A 14,656-nucleotide genomic window follows, 5' to 3' on the forward strand; every position below is an offset into this window, starting at 1 on the left:
AAAAAGGAGGCCACTTGCAGTTGTGGAAATAAGTCAATTTTCTTTCCATATGTCATTTTCCCTATGTAGATTTGCTGTGAAATCCTAAGGAGTCATTTACAGCTTTCTCTCCAGAGCTGCTGTAGTATATACAATAGTTCTGAGTCATAAAGAATAGTAATAAGTCATCTTGAAATACTAGTTGTTTATACACTGTATTTATCAAGCACAGCAAACATCTGCTCATAGTTCTGACATTTTCCAATGAAAGTGACTATTGCATATTGTTTTCCCCTTCAATTTGTGGAAAAACATGGGAGCCATTCAAATATAAACAGCATTCCGCAATAAATTTAAACCAGTTTTGGTCAAAGGACAGTTTATTAGCAGAACGTAATTTTGATGCTCTTCTTAACGGGTTTCTGGCTGCTCTCTCGGATTTATTCTAGCAACTAAGTAACATCCAGGGTGATTTCGGCAGCCGCCTGCTAAAACGCCGGGTTTCATCTATAATGCATTAATTTGATGTAAAGGTACACACCCGCCCCACTCGCAGACACTGAACGCGAAGTTACCCGCCTCTCGAAGCGCCGAGGCAGCCCGAGTTTTCAAGGGCTGCGGATTTCGCAGCAGAAAGTTTGGAGTCACCGAATCCCCGTGTGTAAATACGCGTCCAGCCGAGCGGCCGGGAGCAGCGCCCGGGCGGCGGCGGGGCCGGGAGCAGCGCGGCTGGCGGCCGCGATAACGGGGAGCGCGGGGGGCGCGCCGAGAGCCGCCCGCTCGCCGCGGTGCCCACTTCCACCTGGGACCCGGCCAAGCAGAAGTCAATAATTGACTTCTCCCGCCGGCGCTCGCCCCATACAAAAGGGGCCGGGAGCGGGCCGGGAGCGGGCTGGGCACCGCGGGGCTGCCCGGGCCGCGCACGGCGCAGGGGGCCGCGCACACAGCCCACCCCGCTCCCCCCGCCGCCTTGCCTTTGCTTTTAAGTTGCAAACAGAAAAACAAAAAAAAAAGCCCGGCTCCCCCCGCCGCCGAGCCGGCACCGGCACCGGCGCGCCTGGGGATGTGGAGCCCGGCCCGGCTCCGCGGCGCCGCTCGCCCGGGTCCGGCAGCCGCGGGCAGCGCTCGGCCCTCCCGCTCCCTGAATTACAGTGTTACGCGCCGCGGCAACAGTATTGCCAGCCTGGACGTACAATTTACATTTTTTTTTTTTTTTTTTTTTTTTGTTAACTGGGTGGACAGCTCTGCGCCTGGCCGGCGGGGCCGGGGAAGCGCGCGTTTCCTCCGGGGGCACAAAGCCGGGCGGGCAGGGTCCTGCGAGCCCCCGGCCGCGGGAGGGTGCGCGATCCTGCGCTCCGTCCATTGCATCCGAGACGGTGCCGTAACAAAAGCCAGAGACCCGCAGCGACGGGCAGAGCGAGCGGAGCCGGCGGGTCCTTCCCTCCGCGATCCCGAACGGCCCGGGGGGGGGGGGCGGCGGGGAAGGGGGGAGCCGGGGCAAAAGTTCACCGCGGTCCCGGTAGGGCCGGGGGTGCCCGGTGGGGCAGGGGCCGGCGCTGGGGTTGGGGGATGCCGGCCTGGCTCGTCGCCTTGCAGCCCCGCGGATGGACTGCGGGGGAAAAGGAGGCGACGCGAGTCCCGGGAGCCCCTTCCCTGCCCTCTCCTCCACAATGCGGCCGGATCCCCAGCACAAACACGCCCCCCGGCACCCCGAGGCTCCGCTCCCTCCTTTCGGGGAGAAAAAAAAAAAATTAAAAAAAAATTTAAAAAAATACGGCTCACTTGCAGGGGGCGAGTGGGGATGGGGAGAGGGCTGCTGCTCCGGAGCCGCCTGCCCGCCCCGCCGGTCACCCCCACGCCGGCCGGCCCCGGCGGGCAGCAGCTGCGGCCCCCCGCCCCGATCCCACCGCCGCCGGGGAAGGGGCAGCGCACACCCGTGCGCGCACACACACACGCACACACACAAATGGCACGGGAGGAGGGGGAAAGTTTCCAGCCGCTTCAACCAAATAGCCAACATTTGCAATCCCCAGACAGGCACGGTGGCGAATACACCGTGTGCACGCCCCGGCCCCGAAAGCAACGGGGCAGCGCGCCGGGCGAGCGAGGGGAGGGGGCCCGGGGCATGGAGCGGGGGGGGGGGCAAGAGGGAAAAGAAAATGATCTGTATTTTTTTTCAATGGAACTACCCGCTGGTGCCGGGCACGGCTGCTGCAGGGCAGGGAACAAGGGGACACCCCCGCCACCCCGGCGACTCTCCCGAGTGGAGCCGTGCCGATGGGCAGATAACCGGGGTTGCAAATAAAGAGCGGGGGAGCGGGGCTGGGCTGCACCGCGGAGCCCGGCAGCGCCCGGCCGCCCGAGGGACGCGCGGCCCCGCGCCCCCGCCCGCGCCCCGCTCCGCGTTACCTTCTTATTGCATCTGGAGCAGCAGCTTTTCTTCCCCTTCCCCTCTCCTCCTCCTCCTCCTCTCCCTCTCCTGTCCTCTCGGTTTATACCAGCCTGTTCCTCATCTCACAGCCTTCCTCCCAGCGCCATCTTGCAAGCTTGTGACGTTGGGAGCCGCTCACCCCTGACCCACATTTGAATAGAAGCCAAAATGAAAAAAAGAAGAGGAGAGAGAGAGGGAGAGAGGAGAGAAAGAGGGGGAAGAAGAAGAAGAAAGAGCGGAACAAGGAGAGGCAGGGAAAGCAGCAGCTAAGCAAGTGCTGTGCCAGTGTGGAACAGCATCGGCTCCCGCTCCCTTGCCAGCTAGTTTAGTAATAAGCAATTTCCTGCTTTTGCAATAAATGTTGCCGCGGCGGGGCTGGGAGAGGGACAGGGAGCTGGGTAATTCCCACCGAGGGACCAGGGCTTCCCCCACCCCGAGCCGCCCCCCCTTCCCTGCCACCCACACCCCGAAACCCAGCCCGGAGCCCAACCACTACCTCCCGGCAACCCAAATACTGCTGCTCCTTCCCAGGTTTTGAGCAATGAAAAAGGCATTTGTTAAGATTATTTCTCGCGTCACTGATGAGGTCTCAAGTGTGTGTTAAGGGAAATTATATAGATTATAGCTTGTACATGTATCGGGATCTGAAATGAGCTTTATACACAAATTAAGAAAACATCCTCGTGTATAACACAATTTGCATATTAGCTTTTTATCACTCCTGTCTTTTTGAAGGGCTGACAGTGCATTTTGCACCATCCAAGACACAGATGAAGACGTGGCCTTCGCACCCGTAGAATCCGTACAAATCTGATGTTTTGTTTTGTGCATTCTTTTTTTTAGTTATTTACCTATTGGAAATAACATCGAGGGGAAAAGTTATTTGTGTTTTGCATCCCTGGTCCTGCAAAGACTTTCATGCATGCTTAACTTTAAGCACATCAGTAATCACACTGAGCAAGCAGGGGCTATTCAGATGCTTACACTAAGCATGTGCACAGCCTGCAAGCTCGAGCTATTATTTTGTAAAACGTTAAGTGAGCTGGTATCATCTTCATTTTACTGACCATTGCCACAAAGTACAACCGTGCAGAAATCTGAATTATACCTTTGTAGCACTTTCTCCCTTCAGTAGCTAATTAATCTGTAATAACAGGAGCAATGCATAGAAACATTTTTATTGTAATCGTGCACAGGAGTTCTTCCACTATCCCATGTAGGAATCGCTGTCTTAGCTGCAAGTGTGCGATGACATTTTCTTCTCTTCCGTGCCCTCGGAGCCACCCATAACCAAAACTCTCTGTAGCCTGAGCAAGGTGATTCATTAGTGAAGCTGAGCCTACCATTTAACACATCTCTAAGAATTCCCTAATAGCCTCAATGCCAGCGACTCGCTCAGCCACTTCCTGTGCAGATCCCTGCAGTTTGCATGCACTTCAGCTGGATCCCAGCTGCAGCCTAAGCTCCCCTTCCCTGATAATAAAGATATTTTCTAGTTGCTCATCCAGAGTTCAAAGTTTTTGCAGGAGATGGTTTCTTCAGCCTCACCAAAGTGGCTTGAGGAGCAAATAAAGATAAGGCAAATCACAACAGCCATATCAGAAAGGTCCGGACTGGTGGTTTGTTCACAGTACACCCAATAAAGAGCAGAACGCTTTAACAGTGGTGAGAACAGCAAACCTGACTGTCAGCAGAAGACCCAGTGAAGTAGATAAGGATCAATTCAAGACTCTTCCCCCACCAGGAAAGTTAATTTAAGATTGGCGGTGCTGCTCTTAGCTGTATTTTAAAGCTAAGTGGCCTTGCAAATAGCCAGGGAGGTGTAGGTAGCCATTTGCTTCACGCTGTGCCAGAGGAATTGGTAGGCAAATACACGAAGTCCTTGTGCTATGTTGTCTAAACGGGGGGGGAAATGCATCCTGGAGTTATTTCAGGCAACTTTGGACATTTGGGTTTAGAAAGACATGCTTTTGTGAATCTTTCTGTGGCATCTCAAGACCACAACAATGCCACTGTCTGCCCTCAATCTTCCTTCCTTCTGCTGAAGCTTACTGCCCCAGAAACAGTCAGCAGAACAGTCTGTGTGCCCCTGCCAGTTCACAGACCAACATCTTAGTTCAAACTCACTTTCATCAGATGTTTGAACAAAGGTGCCAGGCTTTGCACAGGAATGGCTTGAAACACAAGCATTTCAGTCTGTCTGCCAACTTTGTTAGGCAGGTGATAACTTTTGAGAGTGAAGGGAGTAAAGAAGGTTGAGAAGAAAGGGAGAAACATCCTAAAATGCCACCACAAGATTTAGTCTGCAAAAAGCTTTACTTGTATTTGAATCTTCTCTAGGTTTGGGGACAATCAGTTCTGAGCATCCCTAAGGAAATGGAGGGAGAGACACATTCTCAGTGGAGAGGAGACAAAAAAAGATAGAAATTAGGTGTCTGGCACCTAGAAATGATATGGTAGGATGCAACACTGCATTGAGCTTCATATATGCATGATAATTATAAGGTTGAAAAAGAATTAATGAGAAAGCTAGACCTGGCTCTGTCACTAGAACCATGGACATCTGTGGATAATCTGATGAGCCAAGTAGAAGTATGACCACACCTACCTGGAAAACATCTACAGGCATGCAAGGCAGATGCCATGATACCTATAATGTCTCCAAGCAACCACAGCCAGGGAACTTGCCATCCAAACAGAGGGTACACCCTCCAGTTCCAAGAAATCACACCCACTGTGGGCACGTCTGGCACTGGGTGAAACGTGCCTGTGTACGAGAAAAGCAAGTGCATTACTGAGGTGCAGAGAACAGCATTCTCAGGTGAAAGACTGGACTAGAAGGGTAATGGTGGCACTCTGGTTACAGAAGCTGTGGTGCAATGAGCACATTCTGAAGGAAGGTTTGGGTTAGTGGATACTTTGAACAAAGAGACGCTTCTATTTCCAGACAGATACTTGTGATTAACTTTGATCCCTAATTGTGTTTGACTGTGTTTTTTAACATTTATTTTGAAAAGAGCACCGTCAGGATGGCAGCAGTGGATTGTGCTGGGTGCTCTGCAGGCAGAAATGAAAGCTTCAGCTTCCTCCTCGGTGTGTTGACAAATACGTTGAATACAACATACCCAAGGTAGCTATGACGAACAGATTTTTCTCCTAGCAGTATACAAAGAATTCAGAACAGAATCCAAAGAACAAGCAGATTTCACACCATCCTTGTATATTAGCCCTCAGTATCTATTCAGCATTAGCTCTATCATGCTGCTTTCAGGCAGAAAGGTTTAGTTAATACTAACTCCCCAAAATAAGTTAGTGCTTGCAAAATACTTAGACTCAAATCAAGTCAGCGGCTGAAACGCAGAGGAATTCCAGGGTTTCAGTTTGTTTTTAGTCATTTTCAACGAACTGAGGGGTTCAGAAGCAGCTCCAGTCCTTTGTAGCTGTGCTAATAGCAAGTTTAAACTCATCATAAAACAGGAAGAGGACATGGGTAGAACTGTTATAGTGGCAAGCCAGTGCTGTGGGTGAGGAATGAAGTCATCTGAGCAAAGAAAATGCCGCTGCAGAAAGTAAATAAAATAACGACCAAAGGGTGGCCATGTGCCCTTACAGCTCTTCAGTGCCACCTGCCCTCAGTCCCAGTGCTAGTGGATGTCCAGTGCCATCTAGCAGGCAAAACAGTTGTTTACAGTAGTAAACTGATGGGTAAAGCTCAGTGGAAAAGTTGTAGTGAAAAGGAAAAAAAAACTATAATTCAAGGAACTAAGCAAAACATACAGGGCAGAGAATGCCCGCGTAGGGTGTATGTCTGAAAGCAAAGTGAAGGCGAGGGCTAACCAGCCTGCTCCTCAAGAGTAAAAAATAATTTAGCCCTAAAAATAATTTAAAAAAAAGTTTCTTAGCAGAGGTTTGCAGTCATTGCCTCTCCAATGGGGTAGTCCTGACAGTGCCACTAAAAATGCTGAGGACCAGAACATCAGATTGGAGCTGAAACAGGCATCCTCTGAGGCATTGCAGTTGCCCAGGAAAATTGTGCTTGAATGGCGACAGAACAGGTGGTGATAGCTCATGAAACTAAAATGTTATTTTACTGTCCCCTCAATAGAAATATCCCTCTACAGTCAGACATATGTGTCTGGAAGGGCTTTTCCAACAGACTCAGAAGTGTCCATGGAGGAGACTCCAATCTTATGTTAAGATGGGTTTTGAAAACCTTTTGTCTCTTAGCTGCAAATGCTCTGTGAATGAATATACTATCCTCAGTAAAGCCTCTTTATAATTAGCTGGATTAGTTGGTTCCCCCACTGCTATCTATGGTTTTTTGACTGCAGTTGGCGGATGAACACAAAGAACATTACGTTTTGACATTTGTGTAATGATACCTTAATTTCTCATATCTGTTCATATTTTTACTAATTCAAAATTTGATAGTGCACAAATTCTACAAATAATTTTTCCACAGCTGAAAATCAAAATACAATCTTTTAGGAAAATCATATGTAATCAAGGAAAATCAGAAACTGTAAAGGTAATCGGAATCCTTAGTTTGAAAAAGAGCCACAAAAGTCCCCAATTCGGAGCTAGTTTTATGCTGCAATGGCTCACAGATTCACTCAGCTCTGCACTGGTTTGCATTGTAAGGGTTCTATTCAAAATCATGGGGTTAGAAACGCAATTAAAAAAAAAAAAAACAAACCCAGAAGGTAACAGTTTGAGAAATTAGGCTAGTCATTTAGTGCTTATACAAGGTACTATTTTGTACACTTCTGCTTCTATTGTATTCTTAGTGATAGAAAGTTTTAATTTCCTTGGAAGAGAAGAAACATACAATATTTTTATTGCTACAAGCTGAAGCTTTTTGCTAGGTATTCTGGCATACGCAGGGCTGATGCAAGGCTTTTTGCGACTCTAATCAGATAAAAACATTGCTTCCATTATAACAACATCTTTGATTTCTCTTGGCCTGTGAATTTCATTGCTAATATGTTCACTCTGTACCTGTCTACAAAACATCTGTATTTAACTATGTGTACCCTGTTAGTTAATATAGCCTGTGCAATGGCATAATTTCACTAGACTATGGGAGAGCAATAGAAAGTACAGAAAACAACTGATTAACAAAACCACTACCCATGTGTATTAAGAATAAAGTGAGATTTGCTGAAAATAACTCTAAAATAGTTGTCAGAAGGAAATTAAAACAAAAAGGAAACATTTCTTCAGCCATGTAAATAAACAGGGAACAAGAAAAGAACTGGTGCTACTATGAAATGTGTGGACAAGGAAAAGATTAAAAATACTTTTGTACCCAAAATCTAAATGAAAGCTCTTAAGAGGAAGAATGGAGTTGAAGAAGGGAGCAAAACCATCATGATTAGTGGGAACAAGGGGATGAAATTGGAAATTATCACAATAAAGGTGAAAGCATATCTAAAAGAGCTGAACCTTTTCAAGCGAGGGACACCAGGTAACTTCCATCCCAGAATTCCGAAGGAACAAGTACCAGATGGATAGCAAAAATTTGAAATAAATTTTTGAGTTGGAGGTTGTTCTTGCATGATTTGAAAATAGCAGATACAATACTTTTATTTTTTAAATTATTAGAAAGTTATCTAAGTCGCCACTGAGCTCATTGATTTTGAGACCATTTCGGGCTTTCAGAATAGTTTTGAAGGAAAATATAATTAACCAGAAAAAAAAAAAAAAAAGAGAAAGTGAAAGAGAAGATAAACAGGATAAAATGCAACCACAACACTGGTTTTGCCAAGCATCCTGAACTATTTCTTTGCTGAGATAACTGATTTTCTAGGCAAGGGGAAATGTAGTCTATCTAATCTATATGGATTTTAGTGAAGCATTTGATATGATGCCACATGGGAAGTTATTAATTAAGATGGAGAAGATGGGGATTAGTACAAGAATAGTAAAACGCATAAGGAATCGTCTGAAGGAGAGGTGCCAATAGATTACTATTGGGATAGAGAGATTACTAGTGAGTCAAGACTGAACTTGTTTAATATTCACTATAATGATCTATTGCCATTTAAGCGGGAGTATGCTAAAGAAATTTTCTGATGAAACAGTCAAGAGGCACTGTTGTTAACAGGCTCAGAGTATCACGGCTGGTGAGCTGGAAGACAGTGAAAGCAATGAGCAATGGAAATGCGATGCAATTCCATACAAAAACAACATACATTTGGGATACACTTCACCATTAGCCATTGAAAATTAGGCGTCTTCTCCAAGCCAGTCATCAGGGCTTTTTCTGCAGCCAATGAAAACAGGAAGATACGTCAAGAATGGAGGTCTAGCCTGCCTCTTTTGGATTCTTAATTTAGGATAAGAGGAACTGTTCTGTGGATGTGTCTGTCTCTCTATTAACCATACAGAACCCTATGCAGAAGGATGAAGGAAAGTAGATTCTCTTGAAGGAAGAAAACTGACTGCAACAAAAAAAAAAGGAAAAAAAAAAAAAAAGAATGCATTAGTTTGTCAGTGAATGACTGTCAGCCATCAGTACGCGAGGCAGTAAGAGAAGTGACAACTGTGATCCTAGGCAAGGTTCTTCCAGTAGCAATAGGAAGGCACTGCTGACATTACACGAGGCGCTGTTGGCGTCATGTCTGTTGTGTGGGATCTCATCAGAGGTGTTAGGACAGGTGTTAGTTTATCAGGATGCCCAAGGTAATCGTAGGAGACACTAGCTTTCCAACAAAAGCAGAGAGCTGAAAACTGCAACTACTTTACAGACAAATGCTGATCCATGGGTATGAGATATGTACGATATGTTGCCAGTAGTGGCTGGAATTTCTGAGGTGCCAGGATCTCTTCCAGTCTTATGTTTCTGATGCTACAGATAGGAAAGTGTTAATCATCAAAAGCATGTGTATACTTTGACTAGCTTTTTTTGGTCCTGTTTTTATTTTTTTCTGTTTGCATGTAAGTACATATATGTATACACACACACATATCCATCCATAAATACATATTTAAGTGAAGGTTTGCTTCTATTGCTTATTGGGTAGCATAGAGATACTGATCTATATTTTGTATTGTCTGTAATAACGCACAAAACCAGCCAGTGTTTGTTAATGTGCTACATTTCTAAATATTTATGGTGCTGACTTTCAAGTTATAGGTAACCTACAAATCTTTTCTTGTCTTCACATTAGATAAAAATAACAGGAAAAAACCCACCAAATTCAGCTGTACATAAAATGTTTTTGCTTTCTTTGTGTATATGCATTTGCGTGGTGGTGTGTACAGTATGCATAAGTAATTAATGTTGTAAGCTGGAAGAATGAATTATTGTCAGATGGAGGTAAAGCATACAATATGGTCAAGTAAGCAGTTCCAATAATAGCTGTGCTTATAGAAGCAAAATGTAATAGAGGGCAAACTCTACAGGTTGCCAGATTGGTGTCGATGTGGAGCTTTGTTGCCAGTTGGTGACCAGGGGACAGCAGAAGGATTGGTTTTAGCTGAATGCTTTTAAGCTTACGTGTTTACCACACGTAATGAGATTGCTTCTCAAGCAGTGGCACTTAAGCAAAGGGCGTAGGTAATTTTAGCTTGATTTAGTTGGTGGAGGTCTAACGAAAAGCCACCTTTTCCTCCCTCCCCAACTTGGCATTTTCTCAGTGAGTTACATCTAGGTGAACACGAGCCATGTGCTGTCATTGCTGGGACAGCTAGCTGAGGGCAACAGTGCCTCTCCAGCTGGGAACTTAGCTGAAAAAATTGGAACTGTTGTAGAGCAACTGAGCTATGCAAACTCCCCAAAGCTGGCACTGCCCAGGGTGAAGTACAAACCCAGGGAGTACTACAGGTTTGGTCAGGTCACAGCAGTGTTTTTAATTAATGTGGCAGAGAAGATAATCACAAGATACAAGGACAATAAAAAGGCTCATTTCCATACAAAGTGGACACCAGAATATTAGGGTATGTTGTAGCCCAGCTGAAGACTGTCCTTTAAAGCCAATGGCCGTGCAAATATCACTTTTTATACTGTATAAGAGAAAGAAACTGCAGTTCCCTTGACTACATGCATACGTACTCAGTGTGTATTAACTGAGTATCAGTGGCCTGCGAATCAGCATCACGCACACAGGCGTAACGTGCACAAATGCACGCACAGACTAGGGCACAGTCCCTGTAGAGTTTGCTACCTATCCTACCTACCTCTTCACAAACAAGCAGAGTTCATTTTCCAACTGCCCAGCATACAAAGCAGATAAAGACTGGCATGGAAGAGCCCATGGGCAGCTTGGCAGCCCTCTGTAGTTACTGGTATCAAAGGTCACTGAATGCTAAAAAATAAATACGTTCCAGTGCCAGCAGGGCACTGGTGATCAAAGATAAAAGTTTCTCTACCACCAGAGAGCCATTTTCTTGTTTGGTACCAGCATGGACTGTATTTACTGTGATTTTTTGAGTGCTAGTAAAAATATATGGGTGCAAAACATGTTTTGCTTTATACTGGCAGGGGATCTGCTTCAAAGGCCAGCCTCTCTTACTCTAGCATACGCTATGCTATTTTCATGGAAAGTGGTTTTTGTGTGCACCTGAGCTGCAAAACAAAGGAATCCACTGGGTTCTGATACTTTTCATTCTTTTTATTTTTCAAAAGTGGTGTTGGATTTTTCTGTCCTAAAAGTGCCTTTCTGTTTGAGTCTGACTTCACCGGTGCTGGTGTAAACCAGAAATAACTACGCTGGAGCCACTAGAACGATGTGGGTGAAAGGGAGAGGAGACTCCAGCCCGGTGCCTGACATTGTTAAGCAAGGTTATGAACACCATTGGTCAGTTCATATTCATCTTCTGTGATTAGCACCAATGACAATGGGAAGCCTGGCTAGTCATTTCATACCGTGTAATGCAAGGTGACTATAGTTCAGAGGACAAAGAACGAGAGATCGGGATTTTTTTCAGGAGCCGACAGAAGACTGGTTATGAATGTTTGGGGTGATTTAGTTTCATTGTTTTCTGTATCAGCACCAAGGGCTGAGTGGCACTTTCTTGCAGATTTCTAGATGTAGTACCAGTTTAGGGGTTATCCATGGGAATGCAGACCCTCTGCTTCTCCTTCCTCTTTTTAATACCTGCATTCTTTTTTTTCCTTTTGTTCCTCTGGAAGCACAACATCTCTGGCAATGTTCTCACACTGGTTTAGCTTAAGGACAAGGCATGTAAAAAGCAATATACTAGAAATCCAGATGCTGGTCCCTGGTGCTTTTCTATTGCCCCGGGCCAGAGTGTCACTTACAGCAGCTTTTAGCCTGCTCTGGCCATTGATGGGTGACAGGATGGTGCAGGGACAGGGAACTACAAATATCATTGAACACCAAAGACACCACAGTGGCCACCTAGTGCCACATATGTAGTGTTCACAGCCTAAGGAGGTCCATAGCAGGACTCTGGGCTGAATCAGAGCAAAATATTTTCAACCTTTGCTTAACTTCTGGTGACAAATTCAATGTTATACTCGCCCCATTCCTTGGTGCAACATTTGCAAACTGTGACGTTGCCGGGTAATAGTCTACTTATCCAAAATGTCCCCTAAAGATTGAACTTGATGTAGAGAGCAAAACCATATATATCATCAACAATATTTGCTGAAAAATATCTTTAGCTTGTCAGCAAAAATGCAGCATTTAGGACATTACATTTTTCAGTAGCTTTGCAAACACTAGAGAAGGATATCGAGCACTAAATTTTACACTCATAAGTGTACAAATAGGGAAACCAAGAGGCAAATCTTTCTTCCAAGTGCTCAGGCAAGCAAGGGCCAAAGGAAAATTCTGGAGTAGTAAAGGACCAGAAGTATGTGACTGTGAAACAGATGAACATCATCACTGCCCTTTTCATCCAGCATAACAGATACTCTGCATTTGCTCTCCCAGAGGCAGGAGGCAAAGGATGGCTCCTGAAGAAAATCATTGCACCGTCTTGCATATCAAGCGACTCAGCAGTACTCACTCTTAGGGGCTGAATAAGAGGAGAGCTGGATACATGGAAGGAAGGGGAGCTGGAGCGGAACAGCTGGGCACTTCTGCAAGCTCTCCCCATTCTCCTGGAGCCTTTAACAGCACATCTAAAAATGCTTGGGATTTGCTTTAGGAATTGAGAACTTGCCCAGAGGCTGAGAAACAACATGATGTGCCTTGGGCTGCAGGAGTCCGTGTCAGAAACTGGTTAGAGCACAAGCATTTCTGCGTCCCACTCCTCTGCTTAGATGAGCAACCCACGCCTCTATAAATCATACAGGAGGCACCCGTGTTACTCAGGCTTTATGTGCATGCAGTAAATCACAGAGGCTGTAGTGAGGGAAGACCCATCTGCCTGCTGGTTGCCAGGGGCATTGAGGCAGTGCAGGCTCTGGTGGTGGTGACTGAGTTGCCACCATGCCCTTACTTACTTTATTTTTAAATAGGGCATGGAGTCTTCTGGAGGAAAAAAGGGTTGCTTCTTCCTTGTCTATTCTTAAATATGCATTCTAGCTATCATTCAATCTGTTATGAAACACTTGTCTTAGGATAAGATCACTGAGGAAGCTGTGGCAAGACAACCCTGACAATTTCTGGATGCTGCAGATCTTCTTGGCACTTATCTCTTTGATTACAGTCCTGAATATGCAATAGAAACTACATTTTCCCACTCCTCTATAGTTACTGCAGTTTTCTTGGTGAGTGTTCGCAGCCCCAAAACTCCCATCTCCTTCATTATCAAACTTATTCTGAAGTGCTGCTGACTGCTCTGTTCTTCAGCCTCTCTGTCCCAGTCTCTTTGCAGGGCCACAGTAGACTGTATCAAGAAACAGCTTATTGTTGCTATATAAGACACTACAAAACTTTCTGATCCCCTTGGTTCTCTACAGGGCAGTCAGGTGAGACTTGACGTATGGTGGCTTCAGTAAGGGGTAAGACCCTGTTTCTGACTAATGCTGTTTGTGCGAATCACGTCAATCTGTTTCTTGAGTGAAGCATCTCACAAGAAATTGATCCCCCTAAGTGTCTTGCACTTGCATTGGAACAGAGAATATTGGTTTTGTTCTCTGTAACCACAAATGCTTTGAGACTTGCCTAATTGAGATGCTATATCTCCTCTTCTGCAGGGATTTCAGCAACAGAAATCAACAGAGGCAATCTTGACTTAAAGCGGGCATATTGTTTTCTCTCCACTTTGGAAATTACTTTGTCCAAAAGGGCCGAGATTTGTTGGCTCTCAGAAAGTGAAACCGTAAGCAGTGAGAGAGGTCTCGGTGATAGAGCAAAGAATTTGCTTTTCTTGTTACTGTGATTGCGTGGCTGGATTTTTATTAGTTTCAATGGCTTTCCTGGCTCTGCATAGAACAAAGTGTGAGTAGTATGGGACAGGAATGCTTCCAGGGGCACTGGAGAGCCACTTTTATGGCCATCTTAAAATTACAATAAACATAAATAGTTAGTCTATTACTTTTATTTTTCTGCTAAAAAAGCAAGAATGGGATAAAATATTAAAGCAGAAAAAGTTTGGGATTTTTTTTAAGATGAGCTGATAACCTGTTAAAGATGCGTGCATGTACATTGGTTTTGCTGCTTTAAACAAGTGGCTATATTTTGTTCTTAATTAAGAATTAAAGGATTTGTATGCACATGTCTACAGTGGAGACCCCCAAGTGATTCCGAGATGAGGGTAAGCTGTGGGGTTTTTTCAGCTAGTTAGATTGAAATTACTTACCACTTGAATAGCATCTGCAACAGCGTAAGGCACGGAGGCAATTTTTCTTTTGTAAGAAGATGAAAAAGAAATAAAAAAGTAGTCAAAGAGTAAGCAGGCTGAATGGGCCATTAGCACCAAACTCTAAAGATGTAGAAGTCAAATAGGATAGAAAGGCCCCATAAATTTTTACAACTCCTCGGAGAAAAACACTGTGATTATTAAAACATGAAACCTTGCTTTTCTAAAATGCTTAAAAGATTAATATAGAAATGTCATACTGTGGCTGCTGGAGGGATTATCCTTAATGGGAATGTTAGAAGTTATTTTAATGTAAAGCAAACATAGCCACCGAAGAAAGATCAAAAGTGGAACAAATTCAAGGCTCTTAGTTTCAGGAAAATGAAGTTTGTCAAGAAACTATTTCTACTCTGTTAATTAGAATGAGCAAATTCTCCATAAATACTGTGTGTATATATATATATGACATAGAAAGTGATGACCTCATCTAATTAGTCATTACCTAATCCAATCACTAGCACAAGAGCA

The 14,656-nt window shown here is 44.9% G+C and overlaps 1 protein-coding gene across 1 annotated transcript in view; it reads right to left on the reverse strand.

The window, feature by feature from the left end:
• Positions 1–2,499, reverse strand: part of HIC2 (HIC ZBTB transcriptional repressor 2) — a 73,894-nt gene extending 71,395 nt beyond the window's left edge. Inside the window, exon 1 of the mRNA XM_075718644.1 lies at positions 2,389–2,499. The gene's annotated coding sequence lies outside the window, so the exon portion shown is untranslated. The remainder of the gene's footprint in view (positions 1–2,388) is intronic.
• Positions 2,500–14,656: the final 12,157 nt, after the last annotated feature.

The sequence above is a fragment of the Pelecanus crispus genome, chromosome 11, assembly GCF_030463565.1.
Source record: "Pelecanus crispus isolate bPelCri1 chromosome 11, bPelCri1.pri, whole genome shotgun sequence".
In the NCBI taxonomy this organism is placed as follows: Eukaryota; Metazoa; Chordata; class Aves; order Pelecaniformes; family Pelecanidae; genus Pelecanus; species Pelecanus crispus.